General features: G+C 36.4%; 1 long non-coding RNA gene across 1 annotated transcript; it reads right to left on the bottom strand.

Moving 5' to 3' along the window:
* Positions 1–461: 461 nt before the first annotated feature.
* LOC125752863 (uncharacterized) lies at positions 462–23,201 on the bottom strand. Its single transcript, XR_007403350.1, has 3 exons — positions 23,142–23,201; positions 15,338–15,435; positions 462–969 (listed from the first exon to the last, which is right to left on the bottom strand). It is a non-coding gene; the product is annotated as an uncharacterized LOC125752863 (long non-coding RNA).
* Positions 23,202–24,377: the final 1,176 nt, after the last annotated feature.

The raw sequence follows: 24,377 nt of genomic DNA, 5'->3' as shown, positions 1-24,377 counted from the left end.
GGGGAAGAAAGTAAGGGTAGGAGAAAGTAAAGAGAAGGGGATTGTAAGAATGGAAGGATGGGGGAGAGAGGTAGAAAAGAAAGAAAAGACAGATGAAGGGAAAGAGGAAGAAAGAAAGACTTCAAATATACAGAAAAATAGATAAATAGAATGATTTATTCACCTACTCAGATATTTTGCAAATGGAAATGGATGAAATAAACCTATATGTCACAATATGCATAAATAAGCAATCTAAGAAATCTACTTACAGTAGGATGTTATGTTTACAAAGGTCTGAAAGAAAGGAAGCTGATAGTGTTTCTGAATCAATACATAAGTAGTGAAAAATGTAAAGATACACTAAGAAGGGTATAAGTAACACTTATATTGTAGTCACTTTTGTGCAGGAGTGGGTAAGGAGGAGCACACAGGTAGCATGGTGTTGTAAGACTTTACTTCTTAAGTTGGATAGTGGGTTCATGGAGTTTCACTTTATGATTGTGTTTTAGTTTTCACAGTTATGTTACATTAATTCTTTTCCACATATCAAATACTATTACATTAAAAACAAGTAAATATACAACCATACAAACAAATGGTAGTTGAGGAGAAAGATGGCAGTTGTTTTTTCTTTGGAAACTTCCCTTTACTCCTTGACTATCCTCTTCTTCCTTCCTCTTCCACATCTGCATTCTAGAGCCATATTTACTTCAGATTTCTCTTTGGCTCACTGAGCCAGTTAGTACAAAACAATTCATGAGATTATTCAAATCTATGCTCAGAGTGGTGCCTGGCTCCTCATTACTGGATGTACATCAGATTAAAAACAATCAATGAGTTCCTGTTCCAGACTGTGGAAATATTGCAAATGATAATTCTATGAAAATTTCTCAAGCTGAACACCCACCTATTTGGTTCCAAATTGCATAAGTCATCTGGAAAGCAGATTTTGTTCCAGCTTTCAAGAAACAGCACGGTCCGACATATCTGCAGGGAAATTGGATTTTTCATAATATGTTCTTAAGAGAAAGCAGTAAAAAGAGCTTCATAAAACAGAAGCAAAATGCATATGTGCCTTTCTGAAAATGTTGTAAAAGCTGACGATGATATTTCTCTTCTGGGCATTAGATCAATCTCATGCATAAACACTGAAATAGAAAGAGACTTACTAAAGAAATAGATCATTGAATGTCTAAAAGCATTTGTGTTACGGGACGAGTAGAAAAATAGAGAATATTTTCTGTCTCTGCAATACAACAGAGGCATTTTAGATGGGAAATATATATTGCTTATAGTCAAAATCCTTTGGGAAATACAAACTCAAATATATAAGAAAAAAAATAAAGAATAGCAAAAGCTTCCAACCTTATTAATGTAAGAATTAAAAAAGGGACAATCCTAGATAGTGTGCTGGGGGAACACTTTTGGCCCAATGATTCTTTCTACTTGTAGGTGCTTTGTTTCATCTTCAGAAAAGTTCAAAGTGTGTTAGGTAAGATTGAATGTATCTCTTTGGCATTGGTATATTATTCGGAGAATGATACCACAGTTGCAGTTGAGGTCACAGAAATATGTCTGTGGTATTGATTTGGTGAATGGATCAAAATTAACGCCTATATTTTCTAAATATTTACTTCAAGCTATATGGCATTTCTGACTTTTGTGAAGATCATTCAGTTTTCTTGTTCTTTGCTATATCCTAACAAGTGTGACCTTCCTTACATTCTTTAGAAGATAGCAAGAGCAAAGCTAGAAGCAGACTAAGAGGTGAGAGCCATCTTTCAATGTTGGAGATTATAATTTACATATACTTGGTTTACTAATTGTTTTATTTAAATACAATTTAACTTTTCTTTTTTTAAATTTTATTTATTTATTCATGAGAGACAGACAGAGAGAGAGAGAGAGAGAGAGAGAGGCAGAGACACACTCCATGCAGGGAGCCCGACATGGGACTCGAATCCGGGTCTCCAAGATCACACTGTTGGCTGAAGGCAGTGCTAAACCGCTGAGCCACCCAGGCTGCCCTTTTCTTTGTTTTTTATTTCAGATTTTATAGGGAAACAAGATTTTAATCTTAAGTAATCACTTCTCCCTGAGAGGAAGTTTAGCCTAATGGTCAAGAGTAAAGACTAGAATCACATAGCAATGATTTTTAATGGAAATACTTTTATTAGAATAATGTTATACATAAAATTATAACTCTAATTAAATACATCTCTCCATCCATTCGCTGTCTATGCTTACACAGCTGAAGGTGATTGGAAATAAACACATACCCATTCTGACTACTTACTTAGAAATTGTGACTAAACTTCTTTGCATCCTAAAATGCTGCATGATTGTCACACTACATTTTCCTGGCTCATTCATTCAGGCACTGCCCAAGGTGATTCATGTCTTTCCATCTCTCCTCAAAATCTCCATCTCTATTAAGCTTGCCTGATTTAACAAATGGAACAAGATGCCCAGGTAAATTTGAATAATTTCTAAGCACTATCCAAATGTACTTTGAGATAATAGAAGCACTGGTCATAGTTTTTTTTTTAATATTTTATTTATTTATTCATGAGAGAGAGAGAGAGAGAAAGAGAGAGAGAGAGAGGCAGAAACACAGGCAGAGGGAGAAGCAGGCTCCATGCAGGGAGCCCGACGTGGGACTCCATCCCGGGTCTCCAGGATCACACTCTGGGTGGAAGGCAGTGCTAAACCACTGAGCCACCCGGGCTGCCTTGGTCATAGTTTTACTAGAGAATTACTTGTTGCTTATCTGAAATATAACTCTGCTTTTAAAGAATATTTTTCCTGATGATTTGGCTCTTCTAAACAGTTCTTTGCTCACAGAATTTGTTTATAAAATCCCTTGCAGTCCATATTCCATTACATTGTAAAATAGCTTCTACAGTGATCCCATCCAACTTATTTTGTCTTTTTGTTCACTGAAAGCATATTCATGAAAAAATACATTCATCATTAGCAATATAAGCCAGTATACAATCATGTACTGGCATAAAGTTACCAAGTCTCAGAATTGCCCTTCAAATTTGATTTATTGGAATACATAGTACCATCTTTCCTGGCATGACTTGCTTAACCATTCTTTAGGATTAAGTAGTATCTCTTGATGAATGACTTTTTAAATCCTGGACCCTAAATAGAAAGAGTATTTCTTCAATTTTCATCCTCTTATTTTTCAACACTGCATATGTTTTCACTTTTTCCCATGTAATATTCATGTAAAAGAATCAAATTCTTCAAGGTATGAAGTACATTTCAAAAGGTAATAATGGAAAATGCCATCATAAGTATACATTTAAAGATGGAGTTCCTGTTCCATTCATGGTAATATTCTCCTTTTAAAAAACAGCTTGACACACAGGGATAAATTTTTCATTAGTTCTCTCTTTAACACATTCCACAGTTTTCTTTAAGTAATGAAGTAGTCCAATAACCCTATTTGCTCTTCTTTCAATTTGTATAATCCTATTGCTAAAGATATATTGAAAATGATGAACAAGAAATAAGTAGAAACCACTCAATGGGTTATTTAAAAAGTCAACAAGAATTTTGGGGGCCTCTTCTATAGAATTAAAGTTTAATTTCAGTGCTTCAAATAAATTGGAGATCTCAACTGTATTTGTTAAAGAAAGTCAATGGGCTTTTGAATGTAGGAGAACTGAAGGATACTGAATTGCAACAAAATTTTAAAAATCCTTTACTCAGTTTGACAGGGAATACTGAAATTAGAGAATAATTTTATGGAACCACTTTATTGTTATCATAAAGGATATGGCATGCTCTTTGAGCAACACCGTGTAGTACATGGGCAGAAGAGTTCACACTTTCCAAAGAATTATTTGTGCTTGGCTTCAACTTTGAATAAATATCATTTGCACTTTACAAAGACATTTACCAAAATTTGTATTTTTATTCTATCAAGAGAAGTACATTTTTTCTCATTACGCTGTAACTCAAAAAGAGAGTCTCTGCAAAAATTTATAGTTTTTGAAGTCTCAAATGAATTTTGTTCTCCAGAGCCTCATATAAGGAAGACATCTTTATAAGAAAAGTATTACATAAGCAAAAGAAATTATTTTCTGTGGGGTTGCCTGGGTGGCTCAGTGGTTGAGCGCCTGCCTTTAGCCCGGGGCATGATCCTGAAGTCCTGGGATCGAGTCCCACATCAGGCTCCTTGCATGGAGTCTGCTTCTCTCTCTTCTTGTGTCTCTGCCTCTCTCTCTGTCTCTACCATGAATAAATAAATAAAATATTAAAAAAGAATTTTTTTCTGCATTGTGATTATTTACACCATGGTTATTATGTAATATGATGAAGCAATTAGGTCTTTGATAATCTTTGTAATAGTGGATATAGCCATTTTAAAACTTGTGGTAGATTTAGTTCTGGAACTTGAAAATTTGGTCACAATTTTAAAATCATAAAATACTTTTGGTAGCTGTACATTCAAAAGACATTTGAGCTGGCTGATGATATTTGATGTGGAAGGCCATTATAATAACTACTACAATTATTTTTTCTTCATATGAATTTCACTTAAAACAAAAATTTTGTTATTTTATCATTATTTTGGTACTAGTTGAGAAAATCATACATCTCTTATGTCAATATGCTTGTTCATACCTGACTTTCCACCACTTCAAATATTTAATGAATAATTGCATTGTACACAAAGACCTCTAAAAGGACTATTTACTTATTTAGTGAATACTCACTATTAAGAAAATTTTTCACAATTATTAGATCTGTGATTTGACATTTTGAGGCTACATTTAAAAAGTACATACTAGAAATCACCACAAAAAATGGAAAAAATTGAATTTGATAATCTCACAGCAGTCTTATTGCTTTCACCATCCACAAGTCTCAAGTTAGAAGTAACCATAAACAGGTCTTAAACTGTTGAAGGTGCTGTAAACTTATAAACAGTAATTTGAACTACCTGATGCAAAAAAAGAAAAAAAAAAAGTGAACTTTTGGTTTGTTTGCAAGTAAGAGGGTACTTGTAGGACATTATCTCTGTAAGTGAAGCCAGGGATGATGTTATATACAGTTTTAGGAAGCCTTGTTTTCAGAGATTGGCAGACTTTCAGAGAGTCTCTATGTTTAGAGGATAATAGGACTTTCAATAGTGTTCGTGTGATCACTGTAATAAGGCTGATATTGACCTGTTGCCTTTCAGAAACTCAGAAAGTGACTGAGGCACTTTCTGATTGGCTAATGTTTAGAAGTGTAGAATTGTCACTGATTGGCTGCCTTTCAAGACTGGAGTTTTATTATTGATTGGCTGACTTTCAGAAGTCATAATTACTTGAGTAGGGATGCTGTTGATCCGCTGACTTTCAAAAATCTGAAGTTATCTCTAATGGTGTTTACTTATTCACAAGTTGGAACTTTGTCCAAAGAACAATCTTGTCCTTTCCTGAATATGAAAAATAAGTACTTTTAATTCTCAGTTGTCTCTTTTGGCCTTCTCTCAGCCAAACCTGCATGGAGGACCATAGGCATTATCCAGATTTTTCTTTGTGTAGGTCTGACTTTCAGCTAGCATTGTCATGTAAGTGTTGTAAACTGCCAATTAGGATGGTAGAAAAATAGCTCTAACAGCCAAACTTTTGTTATTTATTGAAAAAAACCTGGCTGTAGGACATTTAGGATACCCTAACAAAGTCAATACAGGACATCTAACAACTCTATGTCTCATGGATATGGGACATGTTCGGTATATAGAAGACATCTAACAACCCTAGCTCCATCCTTCATCATCACTCTTAGTTATTAACTTTATTCCTATTTCATTGAGAAAATAAAAGTAGATAAAAGAGAACTTCCACAAAATCAGCTTACCATATCTGTCCACTTAAATAAGTCTGTTCCCATATACCCTGACTTTTCTTCACTTAATAACATAAATTCCCTGTGCAGTTAATAAAGGCAAACAATTTCACTTACTTAATAGATCTCATCACCTCTTACATAAACAAGGACATAATTCCATCGATTCTTTTCTTTTTCTCAAATTTATATCTAGAGCCAAGACCTCTTCCTAAAACTTCAGACCTGCATATCCAACTGCCTACTGAGCATGTCCATTAACTTGTCTAATAAACTTGCAGTCTTTAAGTATCCACAGCCAACATCCCAATTCTTCCCTCAAGGAGCTCCAACAGCTCCACCACTAAACATGTACAACAAGTCCCTTTCTCAGTCAAAGATGATGCCATCATTCCTACAGTCACACCATCAAAAAATCAAGTTTTTCTACCTATAGAATATATCCAGGATCTAACCACTTCCCATCTGTTCCATGATGACACTCTGATCCAAGTGAGATCCAGTTTCTTGCTGCAGCCCCTTTATTGGTCTAGCTGCTACTGTCCTTGTCTTCCTTTAGGGCTTGTTTTTTTTTGTTGTTGTTGTTGTTGTTTTGTTGTTTTTTTTTTTTTTTTTTTTGTAAGAGCCAGAGTTATTCTATTAAAATGAAGTCACTGCATTACATGATTGTTCTCAATACCTTTCTATTACTCACCACCTCACTGAAAGAAAAAGCCAAAAGCATTACTTTGATAATCAACGCTCCATAGGACATCTGTCTCTTGTTAATTCTCATATTAGTTCTCCTTTGGTTCACTCAGTAAGAGCCATATTGTCCTCCTTGCTGCTTCTCAAACAGAAGCTACAATCTATTTCAGGACATCATTGGTTCCTCTGCCTAATTCTTCCCTTCCTTATCTAGTGTAGGTCTCTACTGAAATGTTACCATCTCACCTGATTATGCTATTGAAGATTGCAACATCCCAATGCTCTCTATTCCCTCTTTCTGCTTTATTTTTCTCTAGAGCAATTATCATCACCCAACACCATATATTTGATTATTTATTGTCTACCTCCCCTGACTAGCTTGTAAACTCAATGAAGGCAGAGGTTCTTGTATGTTTTGTTTATTTCTATATTCCTGGTCATCCTTAGAATGTTGCCCAGGTAGTTAATGAATATTTATTATTACTGTGCTTGTTTTTGTTATTGTAGCTGTCACTATTTTGAATCACAATAATCTATAACAAATTTAAACTGTTCTCAAAATCTATTTCATGTCCTGCTAGCATAGCTCTACCTTTCCTCCAAATGAATCACCTGACTATAGATACTTAGCTTAATATAATAAATACCCTTTGAATATCTATTTTTTTCATATTGACCTATTTCTTTGATTGGAGGAGATAAATAATATTATGTATACTTAAAGGGCTCAAATATTTTCAGGAAGTCAGAACATATATATAAAGAAATGAAAGAAAGCACGAATGATAAAATAGATATTCAGTTATTCTTTCAAATATTGAACAAATATTTATTGGGCAGTTACTGTCACCCACGGTCCAATCTGGATGTCATGCACATAAGTAAATGAAGAGGAAACTGACCTTTAGGAGCTCATATTTTATTTTGTTTTATATTTTTTAAAGTTTTTGTTCAGAATTCAGTTAGTTAACATATAGTGTAATATTAGTTTTAGGTTGTACCATTTAGTGGTTCAACAGTTCCATACTAAAACTGGTGTTCACTCCTTAATCTCCATCACTTATTTAACTCATCCCTTTGCCCACTTCCCCTCTAGTAACCATCAGTTTGTTGTCTATAGTTTAAGAGTCTATTTCTTGGTTTGCCTCTCTCCACAAGGTCGTATTTTAATTACATGCCCAAAATGCATTTAACAGAACATGAGAATGCTCAGCACTAATGAGGAAGAGACACTAAAGATGAAATCCAAGGAGGAGGCATAGATTTTTTTTTCTAGACAATCTCCTATAAAAACTGAAAATTCAGTATATTAGTTCATGACCCCAAAATACTTCCTATCCCTTAAACCATGATTCAGGTTTCCTTCTATTCATGCTCTCGGTATAAGGTATTCCTACACATTAATCTGTTTATAAGGAGCTTGTGAGAAAATATATTACTTTGAAATAAAGTTGGACCACATTCAAATCTACTTTGGTAGTATACTATAGATGTGGGATAATAAGGTTTTTTATTTTTTAATTTTTTTGGGTTTAGGTGTGTATAATGAGATTTTCTCTATACTGAGATTTTCTCTATACCTACAAGGCCCAACTTCACAGCTTGTGTTATTCTCTGACAAAGGCTGCAAACCTGGCCTGCTTTAGCCTTTGCCTGGATATGTAGTTCTGTTAGTCCTTCAGTTACCCTATCTAACCACTCCAGTGCATTTACTTGCCCTGTTTCCTAGCAACTGGTTCCATCTAATTTGTTTCCCCGTAGCATCCCTCCTGCATCAGGCTTTCTTATGTCTCTTCCTCTTGTTAAATGGATTTATCAGTATCTAATAGCCTTTACACCATATGTCTATCAAACTTGCTTTTTCCCAGAAGAACAGGACACTGGGTAATACCATGTACCTTCACTGGAGCAATTTTTAATTTGGAGCCCCAGCATAAATTTTAGAGGGCTCTGGTCATGTATATTGCTAACATTGCTTTATTATGTGGTATTAAGAAAAAACAAAAACAAACAAACAAACAAAAAACCCCTCTGCTGTGAGAAATGACTTTCCTCCCCAAAGGCTCTTTATTAAAAGCTGCATAGATAATTTTTATTTTCCTAAATACAGTTTGTGACTGATTCAAATTATGTGAACTTGCTCTAGTGTGGACAAATCATTTATTTGTTTATCATTCCCATGACCAGTTCTCTTCCTTTCTTATAATGACTGTTAAGGAGAAAAAAACTTAGATACCTCAATGAGAAATTGAAAATGCACACATCCTGTGGATAGGATAGTAGGCTCTCCTTATAGAGGTATGAGAGAGAAATGGCAACTTACTTTGGTCAGTTTATACATGGCCAATTCAAACAACAATGTACTAACGAATACATATAAGTGATAATATTATGAGCTATTAGTATCATATGTCAGATTTTATTATATATCATATAATGAGCCTGCCCTGGTAAAACGTAGTCTATGAAGTAGTCTCTTTGGGAGACATCTTCCCCAGTGAAGGAAGAACAAAGTGTTGCCAAACATGTCCAAATCGGCTCTCCAAGACACTCTACTCTCTATAAGCAGAATGAATGATGAAGTGAAAAGAAACCAATGTTATTCTTAGAGAAAATCCATCTTCATGGAAACCTATGATGGTAAGATGCTATGCCACGTTAACTTTAAGGGTTATTGTTGCTATTTTGTGGATGAAAAATCAAGTAGACTGAATGGAGAAATAAAAAGAACAAACTTATGGGGTGGATAAAATGTGTTTACACTCTAAAGCAAGAACTGGAAGGCTCCCTCTATAACAATGGCTCTCAATTTGAAAAAGACATCAAACCACCTGGAGACCTTATCAAAATATCTTTCCAAAGACCCACCCACAGAAGGATTCTTCTCAAACAAAGTGGGCTTCAGAAACACAGGATTAAAAAGTATAACCAAAAGCTTTTGCAATAGTAAAGACATATGAATCCAGTAGCTCCAAATAATGCTATTCTGTCATCAGAAGTATGCATTCAATTTAACACATAATTAAGAGACACTCTTAGGGAAATGGTTAGAGGTGACTAATGCAACTATTGGTTACTTACTATAAATTAGATGGCTTTCAGATATGAATAATGGATTCTTCTACTATCATTTTTTTTAAAAGAATTATTGTGCTGGTATTGCCTGGCAAGTTGGTTTCTCCCTCCTCAACTTTTCTACCAGGGTTGCTCAATATTATTGTCTTCAGAGCTCAGGAATTATTCACAGTTTTTCTAATTTAAGAAGTTATTTCTGTCTTTCAGAAATCCAGTTGATTGCCAGTTCTTACTGTAGAGATTTTACTGATAACTCAAATCCATAGATGTCTGTCATTCTGATTTTTTGAAATAATTATTGCCTCTATGCATTGTGCTATGGTTATAGGTATCTGGAAAACTAGGATCATATCTAATACATATAGATATGTATTTTGTCTTGCTTGCCCACATCTCACACACCTGACAGCTAACTTTGCACATAGAAGATAGATGCCTTTTGAGTGAATAAATAAATAAGTGGTTGAATTAAAAAGGTTTCTGTGATATTTGTGGGAATCTGGCAAAGACCAAGTTTGATGCTGAATTTATTAAAAGTTTGAGATTTCCTAAACACAGTTAGGAAACCATTAGTGTCTTGGCCAACACTTGGCTACTAGTTTTATATTTCCTCTATACTATCCACTTCACTTCTACTGCTTTATATCATCCTCTTCTGCCATTTATGGGTTGGTTCCTTCTCAGTACACTTTCCTATTTTTTAAAGATGAAAATAAAGGAGAGAGAGAGAAAGAGAGAGAGAGAGAGAGAAAGAAAGAAAGAAGAAAGAAAGAAAGAAAGAAAGAAAGAAAGAAAGAAAGAAAGAAAGAGACAAGCCTTATTTTTCCCCACCCCCACCCAGCATTAAGTCACATCATCCCATTGTACCCTGATGTCTCTCCTCATGCTTCTTTTGCCCTGGTGAGACAACTGGAAGGCTTTCTGTTATACAATAAAATGCAAATCCAAAGCAACTAGAAACTTCTTACTGTGTGGGATAATAAATATAAAACCTTTTGAAATGTATCAATACTTTGGCTTACCAATAGGGTTTTATTAAGTTAAAAAGGATCAGCTTTCCCCTCATAAAACACTTCAGTTCTGGGAATGTAATCTAGAAATATCCCCGTTGGCCTGATCTGCTGCAATTCACTTAATCCACTTGACTTCATTCTGATTTGTGTGGATCAGGTCGATTAACCATATTTCATTCTTTAAATTTCCGTCTGATTAATCTGATTTAGCTTGGCTGTAGGCAGCCAACAATGACGTGCCTAACTCTCTCAGAAACTTTATCAACATATACACCCCAGATTTAATTACTAGTTTTTAGTTGTAGCTTCAGTACAGAGTTGAAGATCAATCAGCTTCTCATGGAGCCATCAGCTATTCTTGTGAATAGTGGATATACAGTTCTTTTCAAAGGATTTATTACTGATCTTCTGGTCCCAATATGTGTACTCTATCCTCTTTAACCGTATTTCAGATCCCCTAGCTAATTTGTGCTAACAGAGTACATTCATCCAGTTCTCACTTAAATTCTCCTTTATCATTTAAAACAATAACAATAACAACAAAAACATAAAAAGCAAAACAAAAAGAAAAAACACTCTATCATCGATTTTAAATATAACAATTTTATATTTCCTAAGTGAAGGTAACTAGTTTTTTCTTGTAGTCTTTAAAATATTTAAACATGTGATATAATTTCTTGAACTGTGTTTAAGAGTTAAGTCAATTGATACTTTTTGAGAGAGGAAAAAGGAAAAAGAAAAAAAAAAAAACCTCTTCCTTCCAATGGACAGAATGAATTTCCTTTTTCGATAAGTGGAAATTTATTGTCAGCGTAGCAAACCTAACATTGTTGTTTACATGAATTTAGTATTAGTGAATCAAGCTTGACTTTGTAAACCATAATTAAAGTAACAAAATGTTGGAAGACTCCTGAATTGCATTTTACATGGACAAGCTAAATAATCATTGTAGAAAAAAATGGCAATTTTTTTGTGAATGTGAAACATTTGGTCCATTTGATTCATTCCTCTAGTAATTGAATATAATAACTATAATAGATTTGAGATTGTACTGCATTTAAGGAAAGGAAAAAAATGTTTAAAATTAGGTACATTGAGGGGTGCCTGGGTGGCTCAGTCAGTTGAGCGTCTGACTCTTGATTTCAGTTCAGGACATGATCTGGTTGTTGGATTGAGCCCCGTGTTGGGCTCCGGGATCAGAGTAGAGTCTGTTTTTTTTTTTTTTTGTCCCTCTCCCTCTGCCCTCCCTTTCTCTCTCTCTCTCTCTCTCCCTCTCAAATAAATAAATAAAATCTTAGAAAAATTAAAATTAGGTATATTGACCATATGCTCTCTGTAATGTAAACTAATAACCAATACTGAGATCTCACAGTGAAATCATTACAAGAAATTCTAGATGATGTTGCTCCACATGACACACAAAAACTAGACAGCAGGGGGCAGCCTGGGTGGCTCAGCAGTTTAGGGCCGCCTTCAGCCCAGGGTGTGATCCTGGAGACCCAGGATGGAGTCCCATGTCAGGCTCCCTGCATGGAGCCTGCTTCTCCCTCTGCCTGTGTCTCTGCTGCTCTCTCTTTCTCTCTCTCTGTCTCTAATAAATAAATAAATAATAAATAAATCTTAAAAACACACACACACACACACAAACTAGACAGCAGGGTTTTTTCTCAGTGAGATCCCCTCTCAGGATCTACAGATTTATCCTATATTCAATTTAGATTGAGTTACTGGGATCATATCCTGAATTGAAGATTCTTGTGTAAGTAATTTATTAAGGAGTGCTTCCATTGGGAACCAAGGGTGGGAAGAGTAGGTAGCGAGAAATGAATGCCAAGTGACAATGAGATCCCAGGCATTGGTCCCACAGAACATGGAGTTCCATCATTCTGGATCAAGTCACTCTAGTGGCTGGAGAGAAGTCCTTCAATAAAGATCATGGGGACTGGCTACTAAAAACCCATGAGTTGGGCTGGAGTATTAGGGCACAGAAATAGTCATAGTGGGGCATTGTCTTCTATAGCACTTCTTGTATGATAATGTTGGTGCCTCATCACATTTACCAAGGCATAAGATTCTGGAAGTCAGCATTCGTGTTTAATTTGCCTTGAATCTTCTTAAGTAACTTGCAAATAGTAGTTATTCTCATTAGGTATACACTACACTGCAGAAAAATATGAAAATTAATTCTACTCCACACTAGTCACAACCTTTTCTGGGATCCTACTTACATTTTGGATAAAATATTACTCTTATTTTTTACTAGTATCTTACCTAAGCTGTTACTATATTGCTTTGGAGTAATTTTCAAATATTTGTGTAAATTTGATCTTGTCTGATTTATGAGACTTAAAGAATTATGGATCCCAACGTAGAATTTTATTACTGTGAAGAACTGTATTGTGAACTCTACTCAATTTCCAGCAGCATATTCATGCAGAAACCTAAGAAGCACAAAAACAACAAAAAGTACTCCAATAATTAACAACTTTCATATTGTTCTAGAATCTTGCCCTTGGGCACACACTATGTTTTTCTGAAAGGGTTGATTGGCTTTGAAAATTGCAGAAAATCCTGAAGTAAAAAGATGTCCCCTGCTGATTCTGCACTTAGCTCCAGTAATAGGGTAGATACCTGGGAGAGTATTTATCTTCATTTGAACTAACTGTAAGTTATCTGAGGACAAATGCTTTTTTTTTTTTAAGATTTTATTTATCTATTCACGAGAGACAGAATAAGAGAGAGAGAGAGAGACAGAGACAGAGACAGAGACAGAGACAGAGAGAGACACACTGCACAGGCAGAGGGAGAGGGAGAGGGAGAGGGAGAGGGAGAGGGAGAAGCAGGCTCCATGCAGGGAGCCTGACGTGGGACTCCATCCTGGTACTCCAGGATCACGCCCTGGACAAATGCTCTTTTATTTCATTAGAAGTTTTTCAATAATGAATAAAATACTCTGTTCAATGTATGGGAACTGTGCATTTTGTCTATAAAACAGGATAAGATTGTTATTATAAAGCTAGGCTATTAAGAAATTCAGTTTCTGGGCCATTAGGCCCTGTGTGGTCTCTTGACTCCTATACCTCTGTGAATATGATCAAATGCATAAAAGTTCACAGTAAACCAAGTAATTCACTTCTACTTAGCTACATGCTTCCATAAGTCTTGTCAGATATGAAGTCATGCATACAGTATAGGAGAACTAGGAAGTTTTATTTATCTATTCAAATGTTTGGAAGAATTCCAAAAATCTAGAATTTTTATTTGTTACAGAAACACACACACACATACATATACTCTATGTAATATGTTTGTAAACCAATTATACAGATCATTTAAAAAATATTGTCAATTTGGGGAAGCCACTTGCATACTTCTTCCCAATATCAACATACCACCTCATTACAGAAGTAATTATTGTTTTGCATTTTTATGTATCATTCACATACTTTTAAAAATTGAGCTTACCTAAGTTTGTCAATTTATCTCTAAAGAACACACAGTTGAGCTTTCATTGTTTTGTGATATATATATATATATATGATGTCACACTGAAGGTAGTCTTCTAGGATTTCTCTTATTTCTGCATTTAATTATGTATTTGTCTATCTATTAAATTCAAGAATCTTTGTTCTCCTGCCAGGGAACAAAGGCTTCACAGGATAAATGGCTCCCACTGAGCCCGGCACCTGGCAAGGGGCAGGGCATCTCCTCGCAGGCATAGACACCTGAGAATCAGCACAGCAGCCCCCTCCCTCAGAAGACCAGCTGGAAGAACAGGGGAAGGGCAAGTTCTTGACCAAGCAGCAAAAGAAAGCTCCATGGGAAGTCAAGGGATTTACTCTTGACCAAAAAAGGGTACCTCTCCCTTTTTTCCCCCGTTTTTCAGTACAACTCATTTTTATAGCAGACTAAAACTTTCCAATATTTTTTTCTCTTTTCCCACCTTAACTACAATATTCTGACAGCTCTTCATTTTTGAGTTTTTTTCCTTTTTGACTTTCATATTTCTACAATTACATGTCTTAGATGTATTTTCCACTTCTAGATTCCCTTCATCATACAATTCAATTTTGGGACATATACGAGATATGTTTTTTGTTTTGTGTTTTGTGTTTTCTCTCCCTCATCTTGTGTTACAATGGTGGAAGTTAATACCTTATAAAACATGACCAGCATGCACCCAGAACCAAGTAGTATACCGTGCTGGTTCATTCTGAGATTATGTTCTCTCTTCATTCCCATTCTGCCCCCCTCTTATCTCATTTATGTTTTGGTGGTCATTGGTGGGGCTTTCTACAAGTATTGCTGGTTTATATAAATTTGGGACTGAGCATCTTCCAGTATATAGAACTTAATACACTGAGAACCAAGAAGATCATCCTCTAGAACCCCTCAGGTAGACGACATTCTCCCTCTGCTACAACTTCCTCACCACCACCGTCTCCCAGTACCCCACCTTTTTTTTATTCTCCTTTTTTTTTCTTTTTTCTTTGTTCTCTTCTTTGGGATTCTTGGCCTTTTATTTTTTACTACTTTGTTTTAAAATTTATTTTTCACTTTAGTGGTCCTGTTTTATTTCGTTCTGATCTTTGTTTTCAATTTCTGGTCTCTGATCTCGGCAGAATCATCTAGGGTGAAATTTACTTAGGTCGTGGTTGATATTCTTGACTCAGCCCACTCATACAGCTACTCTGCACTGAGCAAAATGACTAGAAATAAGAACTCACCACAAAAGACAGAATCAGAAACAGTACTCTGCCACAGAGTTACAGAATTTAGATTATAATTCGATGTCAAAAAGCCAATTCAGAAGCTACTGGTGACTCTGGAAAAAAGCATAAAGGATTCAAAAGACTTTATGACTGCAGAATTTAGATCTAATCAGGCTGAAATTAAAAATAGATTAAATGAGCTACAATACAAACTGGAGGTCCTAAAAATGAGGGCGGGTTTTTTTTTTTTTTAATTGGAGTTCAATTTGCCAACATATAGTATAACACCCAGGTCTCATCCGGTCAAGTGCCCCACTCAATGCCTGTGACCCAGGCACCCCGTCCCCCCGCCCACCACCCCTTCCACTACCCCTTGTTCATTTCACAGAGTTAGGAGTCTCTCTTGTTCTGTCACCTTCTCTGATATTTCCCACTCATTTCTCTCCTTTCCCCTTTCACTATTTTTTATATTCCGTTTTGACTTTCATATTTCTACATTCATTGAATGTAGATACATGAATGAAACCATATAATGTTTGTCCTTCTCTGATTGATTTACTTCACTCAGCATAATACCCTCCAGTTCTATTCATGAACAACGGGGGTTAATGAGGTAGAAGAAAAAGTGAGCAACATAGAAGACAAGTTGATGGCAAGGAAAGAAGCTGAGGAAAAAAGAGAAAACAATTAAAAGACAACAGGGAAAGGTTAAGAGAAATAATGATAGCCTCAGAAGGAAGAATCTATGTATCATAGGGGTTCCAGAAAGTGCCAAGAGGGATAGAGGGATAGAAAGCATATTTGAACAAATCACAGCTGATAACTTCCCTAATTTGTGGAGGGAGAAAGGATTCAGATCCAGGATATAGAGAAGTGTCTCCCCTAAATCAATAAAAACCATTCAGCACCTCGACATTTAATAGAGAAACTTGCAAATTCCAAAGATAAAGAGAAAATCCTTAAAGCAGTGAAAGACAAGAGATTCTTAACTTTTATGGGGAGACATATTAGATTAACAGCAGACCTCTCCACAGAGACCTGGCAGGCCAGAAAGGGCTGGCAGGATACATTCAGGGTCCTGAATGAAAAGAAACTGCAGCCAAGAATATTTTATTCAGCAAGGCTTTCACTCAGAATAAAGGAGAGATAAAGAGCTTCCAAGATATGCAGAAACTAAAAGAATATGTGACCACCAAAACAGCTCTGCAAGAAATATTAAGGGGTGCCCTGTAAAAGAAAGAGGAAGCCCAAAAAATAATCCACAAAAACAGGGACTCAATAAGTATTGCGATGACACTAAATTCATATCTTTCAATACTGACTCTGAATTAGAATGGGCTAAACGATCCCATCAAAAGACGCAGGGTTTCAGACTGGATCAAAAAGCAAGACCCATCTATGTGTTGCCAACAAGAGACTCATTTTAGGCCTAAGAACACCTACAGCCTGAAAATGAAATGTTGGAGAATCATTTACCATTCAAATGGGCCTCTAAAAAAAGCTGAAGTAGCAATCCTCATATCAAGTAAATTAAAGATTACCCCAAAGACTGTAGTAAGAGATGAGGACATTACATCATGCATAAAGTGTCTATCCAACAAGAAGACCTAAGAATCATGAAAATTTATGTCCCTAATGTGGAAGTGGCCAAGTATATCAATCAATTAAAAACCAAAGTAAAGACATTCTTAGATAGTAATACACTAATAGTAGGAGAATTAAACATGGTACTATCTGCAAATGACAGATATTCTAAGAAAAAAAAGAAACAAGGGCTTTAAATGATACACTGGATCAGATGGATTTCACAGATATATACAGAACTTTTCACCTGAATGCAACTGAATACACATTCTGCTCAAGTGCACATGGAACTTTCTCCAGAGTAGATGACATACTGGGTCACAAATCATATATCAACCAATACCAAAAGATTGGGATTGTCCATTGCATATTTTCAGATAACAATGCTTAAAACTACAACTGAATCACTAGAAGAAATTTGGAAGAAACTCAAACACGTGGAGATTAAAGAGCATCCTACAAAATGTGAATAGGTCAATCAGGAAATTAGAGAAGAATTAAAAAGATTTATGGAAACAAATGAAAATGAAGATACAACCATTCAAAATCTTTGGGATACAATAAAATCAGACCTAAGAGGAAAATACACCCAAAAAAAGGCAGCCCTTTAAAAACTGGAAAAAAGTCAAATACACAAGCTAACCTCACACCAAAAGAACTGGAGAAAGAACAGCAAATAAAACCTGCAACCAGCAGAAGAAGAGAGTTAATAAAGATTTGAGCAGAATTCAATGGGATAGAGACCAGAGAAACTGTAGAAAAGATCAACAAAACCAGGAGTTAGTTCTTTGAAAGAATTAATAAGATATATAACATTACAGAAAAGAGAAAAGACTAAAATTAATAAAATCATGAATGAAAAAGGAGAGATCAACCAATACCAAGGAAATGCAAATTATTTTAAAAACATATTATGAGCAGCTATATGCCAATAAATTAGGCAATTTAGAAGAAATGGATGCATTTCTGGAAAACCACAAACTACCAAAACTGGAACAGGAAGAAATAGAAAACCTGAACAAGGCCAATAACCAAGAGGAAATTGAAGCAGTCATCCAAAACCTCCCAAGACACAAAGGTCCAGGGCCAGATTGCTTCCCAGGGGAATTCTATCAAATGTTTAAAGGAGAAACAGTACCTACTCTACTAAAGCTGTCCCGAAAAATAGAAAGGGACAGAATACTTCCAAACTCGTTTTATGAGGCCAGCATCACCTTAATACCAAAACCAAACACCCAACCAAAAAGGAGAATTATAGACCAACATCCCTGATGAACACAAATGCAAAAATTCTCAACAAAATACTAGCCAATAGGATCCAACAGTACATAAGAAGATTATTCACCATGACCAAGTGGGATTTTTCCCCGGCATGCTGGTTCAACACTCATAAAACAACGTTATAGATTATATCAACAAGAGAAAAAACAAGAACCATATGATCCTCTCAATAGATGCAGAGAAAGCATTTGACAAAATACAGCATCCGTTCCTGATCAAAACTCTTCAAAGCATAGGAATAGAGAGAACATTCCTCAGCATCTTAAAAGCCATCTACGAAAAGCCCACAGGAAATATCATTCTCAATGGGGAAGCACTGGGAGCCTTTCCCCTAAGATCAGGAACAAGACAGGGATGTCCACTCTCACCACTGCTATTCAACATAGTACTGGAAGGCCTAGCCTCAGCAATCAGACAACACAAAGAAACAAAAGGCATTCAAATTGGAAAGAAGAAGTCAAACTCTCCCTCTTTGCAGATGACATGATACTCTACCTAGAAAACCCAAAAGACTCCACCCCAAGATTGCTAGGACTCATACAGCAATTTGGCAGTGTGGCAGGATACAAAAATCACTGTATCCTGCCCAGAAATCAGTGGCATTTCTATACACTAACAATGAGACCGAAAAAAGAGAAATTAAGGAGTCAATCCCATTTACAATCTCATCCAAAAGCATAAGATACTGTAGAAACTACAGAACACTTCTGAAAGAAATTGAGGAAGATGGAAAAAATATTCAAAGAGAATAGAAAAGAGATGGAAAGATGTTCCATGCTCATGGGTTGGAAAAATTAATATTGTGAAAATATCTATGCTACCCAAGGCAATTTATACATTTAATGCAATCCCTATCGAAATACCATGGACTTTCTTCAGAGAGTTGGAACAAATCATCTTAAGATTTGTGTGGAATCAGAAAAGACCCCGAATACCCAGGGGAATATTGAAAAAGAAAGCCAGAGCCGGGGGCAGCACAATGCCAGATTTCAGGTTGTACTACAAAGCTGTGATCGTCAAGACAGTGTGGTACTGGCACAAAAACAGACACATAAATCAACGGAACATAACAGAGAATCCAGAAATGGGCCCTCAACTCTATGGTCAACTTATATTAGACAAAGCGAGAGAGACTATCCACTGGAAAAAGGACAGTCTCTTCAATGAATGGTGCTGGGAAAATTGGACATCTGCATGCAGAAGAATGAAACTGGAGCATTCTCTTATACCATACACAAAGATAAACTCAAAATGGATGAGAGATCTAAATGTAGGACAAGAATCCATCAAAATCCTAGAGGAGAACACAAGCAACACCCTTTTTGAACTTGGCCACAGCAACTTCTTGCAAGATACATCTATGAAGGCAAGAGAAACAAAAGCAAAAATGAACTATTGGGACTTCATCAAGATAAAAAGCTTCTGCACAGCAAAAGAAACAGTCAACAAAACTAAAAGACAACCTACAGAATGGGAGAAGATATTTGCAAATGACCTATCAGATAAAGGGCTAGTATCCAAGATCTATAAAGAACTTATTAAAGTCAACAGCAAAGAAACAAACAATCCAATCATGAAACGGGCAAAAGACATGAACAGAAACTTCACAGAGGAAGACATAGACATGGCCAACACACACATGAGAAAATGTTCCTCATCACTTGCCACCAGGGAAATACAAATCAAACCCACAATGAGATACCACCTCCTACCAGTGAGAATGGGGAAATTAACAAGACAGGAAACAACAAATGTTGGAGAGGATGTGGAGAGAGGGGAACCCTCTTGCACTGTTGGAGGGAATGTGAACTGGTGCAGCCACTCTGGAAAACTGTGTAGAGGTTCCTCAAAGAGTTAAAAATAGAGCAACCCTCTGACCCAGCAACTGCACTGCTGGGGATTTACCCCAAAGATACAGATGCAGTGAAACGGCAAGACACCTGCACCTCAATGTTTATAGCAGCAATGTCTATTGGGGCCAAACTGTGGAAGGAGCCTTGGGGTCCATCGAAAGATGAATGGATAAAGAAGATGTGCATTTGTGTGTATATATATATATATATATACACACACACATACATATATATGTATACACATACATACACTCACACAATGGAATGCTACTCAGCCATTAGAAACGATGAATACCCACCGTTTGCTTTGACATGGATAGAACTGGAGGGTATTATGTGAGTGAAGTAAGTCAATCAGAGAAAGACAAACATTATATGGTTTCATTCATATGGGGAATATAAAAAATAATGAAAGGGATTATAGGGGAAAGGAGAGAAAATGAGTGGGAATTATCAGAGAGGGTGACAGAACATGAGAAACCCCTAATTCTGGGAAACGAACAAGTTTTTTTTTTAATTAAAAAAATTCAAAAAAAAAAAAACAAAACCAAAAAGACAAGAGGTGTAAATCCATATCATGCTGGAGAGAGTGTCAAAGGAGTAGTATAACATTGTAAGAAAATGAAGTGGTCATTTTTGGAAAGGAAAGTCTGCCTAATAAAAGATATCATTGTAAATAGGAACAAAAATGAAAAGGTATACACCATGCTTATAAATAAGGAGATTAAACATCATAAAAGTATCCATTTTCCCTGCATTAAAAACTACTTTCCTTTTCTTAAAATTTCTTCAATTGGTTTGTTTAAACATACATAATTTGGTATGCATATTGGTTTTTTTTTGTATATTTTTTATTGGAATTCAATTTGCCCACATATAGTAGAAGACCCAGTGCTCATCCCATCAGTGCCCATACCCAGTCACCCTACCCCCTGCCCAAATCCCGTTCCACTACCCTTTGTTCGATTCCCAGAATTAGGAGTCTATATATATCACATCTTCTTCTTCTTCTTCTGCAGTTTGGCCACCATGGACATTGCTTCTATAAACATTGAGGTGCAGGTGTCTTGCCGTTTCACTGCATCTGTATCTTTGGGGTAAATCCCCAGCAGTGCAGTTGCTGGGTCAGAGGGTTGCTCTATTTTTAACTCTTTGAGGAACCTCTACACAGTTTTCCAGAGTGGCTGCACCAGTTCACATTCCCTCCAACAGTGCAAGAGGGTTCCCCTCTCTCCACATCCTCTCCAACATTTGTTGTTTCCTGTCTTGTTAATTTCCCCATTCTCACTGGTAGGAGGTGGTATCTCATTGTGGGTTTGATTTGTATTTCCCTGGTGGCAAGTGATGAGGAACATTTTCTCATGTGTGTGTTGGCCATGTCTATGTCTTCCTCTGTGAAGTTTCTGTTCATGTCTTTTGCCCGTTTCATGATTGGATTGTTTGTTTCTTTGCTGTTGACTTTAATAAGTTCTTTATAGATCTTGGATACTAGCCCTTTATCTGATAGGTCATTTGCAAATATCTTCTCCCATTCTGTAGGTTGTCTTTTAGTTTTGTTGACTGTTTCTTTTGCTGTGCAGAAGCTTTTTATCTTGATGAAGTCCCAATAGTTCATTTTTGCTTTTGTTTCTCTTGCCTTCATAGATGTATCTTGCAAGAAGTTGCTGTGGCCAAGTTCAAAAAGGGTGTTGCTTGTGTTCTCCTCTAGGATTTTGATGGATTCTTGTCCTACATTTAGATCTCTCATCCATTTTGAGTTTATCTTTGTGTATGGTATAAGAGAATGCTCCAGTTTCATTCTTCTGCATGCAGATGTCCAATTTTCCCAGCACCATTCATTGAAGAGACTGTCCTTTTTCCAGTGGATAGTCTCTCTCGCTTTGTCTAATATAAGTTGACCATAGAGTTGAGGGCCCATTTCTGGATTCTCTGTTATGTTCCGTTGATTTATGTGTCTGTTTTTGTGCCAGTACCACACTGTCTTGACGATCACAGCTTTGTAGTACAACCTGAAATCTGGCATTGTGCTGCCCCCGGCTCTGGCTTTCTTTTTCAATATTCCCCTGGGTATTCGGGGTCTTTTCTGATTCCACACAAATCTTAAGATGATTTGTTCCAACTCTCTGAAGAAAGTCCATGGTATTTCGATAGGGATTGCATTAAATGTATAAATTGCCTTGGGTAGCATAGATATTTTCACAATATTAATTTTTCCAACCCATGAGCATGGAACATCTTTCCATCTCTTTTCTATTCTCTTTGAATATTTTTTCCATCTTCCTCAATTTCTTTCAGAAGTGTTCTGTAGTTTCTACAGTATCTTATGCTTTTGGATGAGATTGTAAATGGGATTGACTCCTTAATTTCTCTTTTTTCGGTCTCATTGTTAGTGTATAGAAATGCCACATCCCTTGTCTTTGAAACAGAGATGGCTGCCTTAAACCATAAAGTTTGACAAAATGATGCTAAATAACATATGAAGTTTTCACAAAATGCAATTCTTCTCTTCCTTGTGTTCTTTGGATGCTCCCTCTTCAGAGGCCAGCCATCATGTCATGAAGAACTCCAAGCAGGCCTTCCAGAGTGGGCCATGTATTAGAGGAAATTAGATTCACATTATATAATGTAGCTTGAACAGTCAGCACCAATTGGTCACCTTTAAAGTGAAGCCTCCATCTCCCAATGAAGTTGTCCCAACAGATGCCACTTGGAGAAAATACAAGCTCTCTCCAGAAAATTCTGCCCAAACTAGATTTATAAACAACAACAAAAAAATGATTGTTGTTGTTTTGTGCCACTAAATTTTAGGATTGTTAGGCAGCCTAAATATCATATTTGTTTATGTGTTCTAACAGTGGTTGATCATATATTGAAATAAAAATAATTCTCATGTATTAATTGTATATATGCCCACTTTTCCAAACTTCTAATATTTTGTGTTTATATATGGGGGGGGGGGTTCTACATAGACAATTCTTTCATCTCCAAATAATAAATTATTCTTATTCTTTCTAATCAAATAAAATGTTGATGAAAAGCCATGAAAATCTTATCCTTATCTTCCTTATTCCAGATTTAGAGAGGATGTTCTAAAAATTTACCTTAAAATTACTAATAGGAGAGGCGCCTGGGTGGTTCAGTTGGTTGTATCTGCCTTCAGATCATGTCACGATCTCAGGGTTCTAAGATCGAGCTCCATGTCGGGCTTCCTGTTTGGCAGGCATTCTGTTTCTCCCTGTCCCTCTGATGCCCTCCCTGCTTGTGCTCTCTCTCTCTCTCTCTCAAATAAATAAATAAAATCTCTTTAAAAATTAGTGATAGGAGGGTGACACAGCAAGATGGCAGAGTAATAAGCCCCAGACCACTTCTTCCCATGAAGACACCAGTCCAACCATACTACATGGACCATGAGTCCAAGAACTGCACCACCCCCCTAAAAAAATGCTGAGTTGGAGGTAACTGAGAACAAAGGTGGTGACTGGTTATAATACACCGTTACTTGCCGTAGTTCCTCTCCCCAGGGCAGTAGAAATGAGTGGGAGAAAATCCCAAACTCTTGACTGCATCCTACATTTTCTACCCAAAAAATTGGTTTTTTTCTCACCTTTATGGGAGCACTGAAAGGTCCTGCATACTCTAGATGCCCAGGGTGCAATTGAGAACAAAAAAATCTGGGTAGCTTGCTAGTGCTCCAGAGGACTTGTGGTACAGCCAAGTGGCATCCCCCTCCGGGTAGAAAGAGAAAAGTGGAGCATCTGACCAACAATCTAGATTTACAAGGGATGCTGCTTGAGGGATGAATTTTTGTCTCTCTTGACTGGATGCACTGATTGGACCCAGGATATCTTGAGGTCTGAATACTATTGAGAACAATAGACAGCTGGGTGGTCTCTGGCAGCTTGAGAGAACCTGCAGAACTGCATACAGACACAAGAGGGAGCAAGAGATTATGAGCTCCTGAGGAAAGAACCCAGAAAAGCCTACTAACTGGGAATTTATAGGCACTAGTCCAGAGAAAATGCATTAACAGGAAAAATTCAAGAGGCCTGAAGGACTTCTAATTGTACTGATTAGTGAAAGCCTTTCCCTATATGAAGCCAATTCATAAAAACTGATAGATTTGCTGACCCCAACACAAAAGTGACAAAGCACATGAACAGAGAAGAAAAGATGACCTAATCAAAGGAACAAATTTAATCTCCAGAAACCAACCCCATAGAAATGGAATTATATGAATCATCTGACAAAGAATTCAAAATAATCATCACAAACATGCTCAATAGCTCAGGAAAATGGTACATAAAAAGAAAAAAATGACAATATCAACAAAAATAAAG

Source organism: Canis lupus, chromosome 17, assembly GCF_003254725.2.
Source record: "Canis lupus dingo isolate Sandy chromosome 17, ASM325472v2, whole genome shotgun sequence".
NCBI lineage: Eukaryota > Metazoa > Chordata > Mammalia > Carnivora > Canidae > Canis > Canis lupus.
This window is presented reverse-complemented; position numbering and strand designations above follow the sequence as displayed.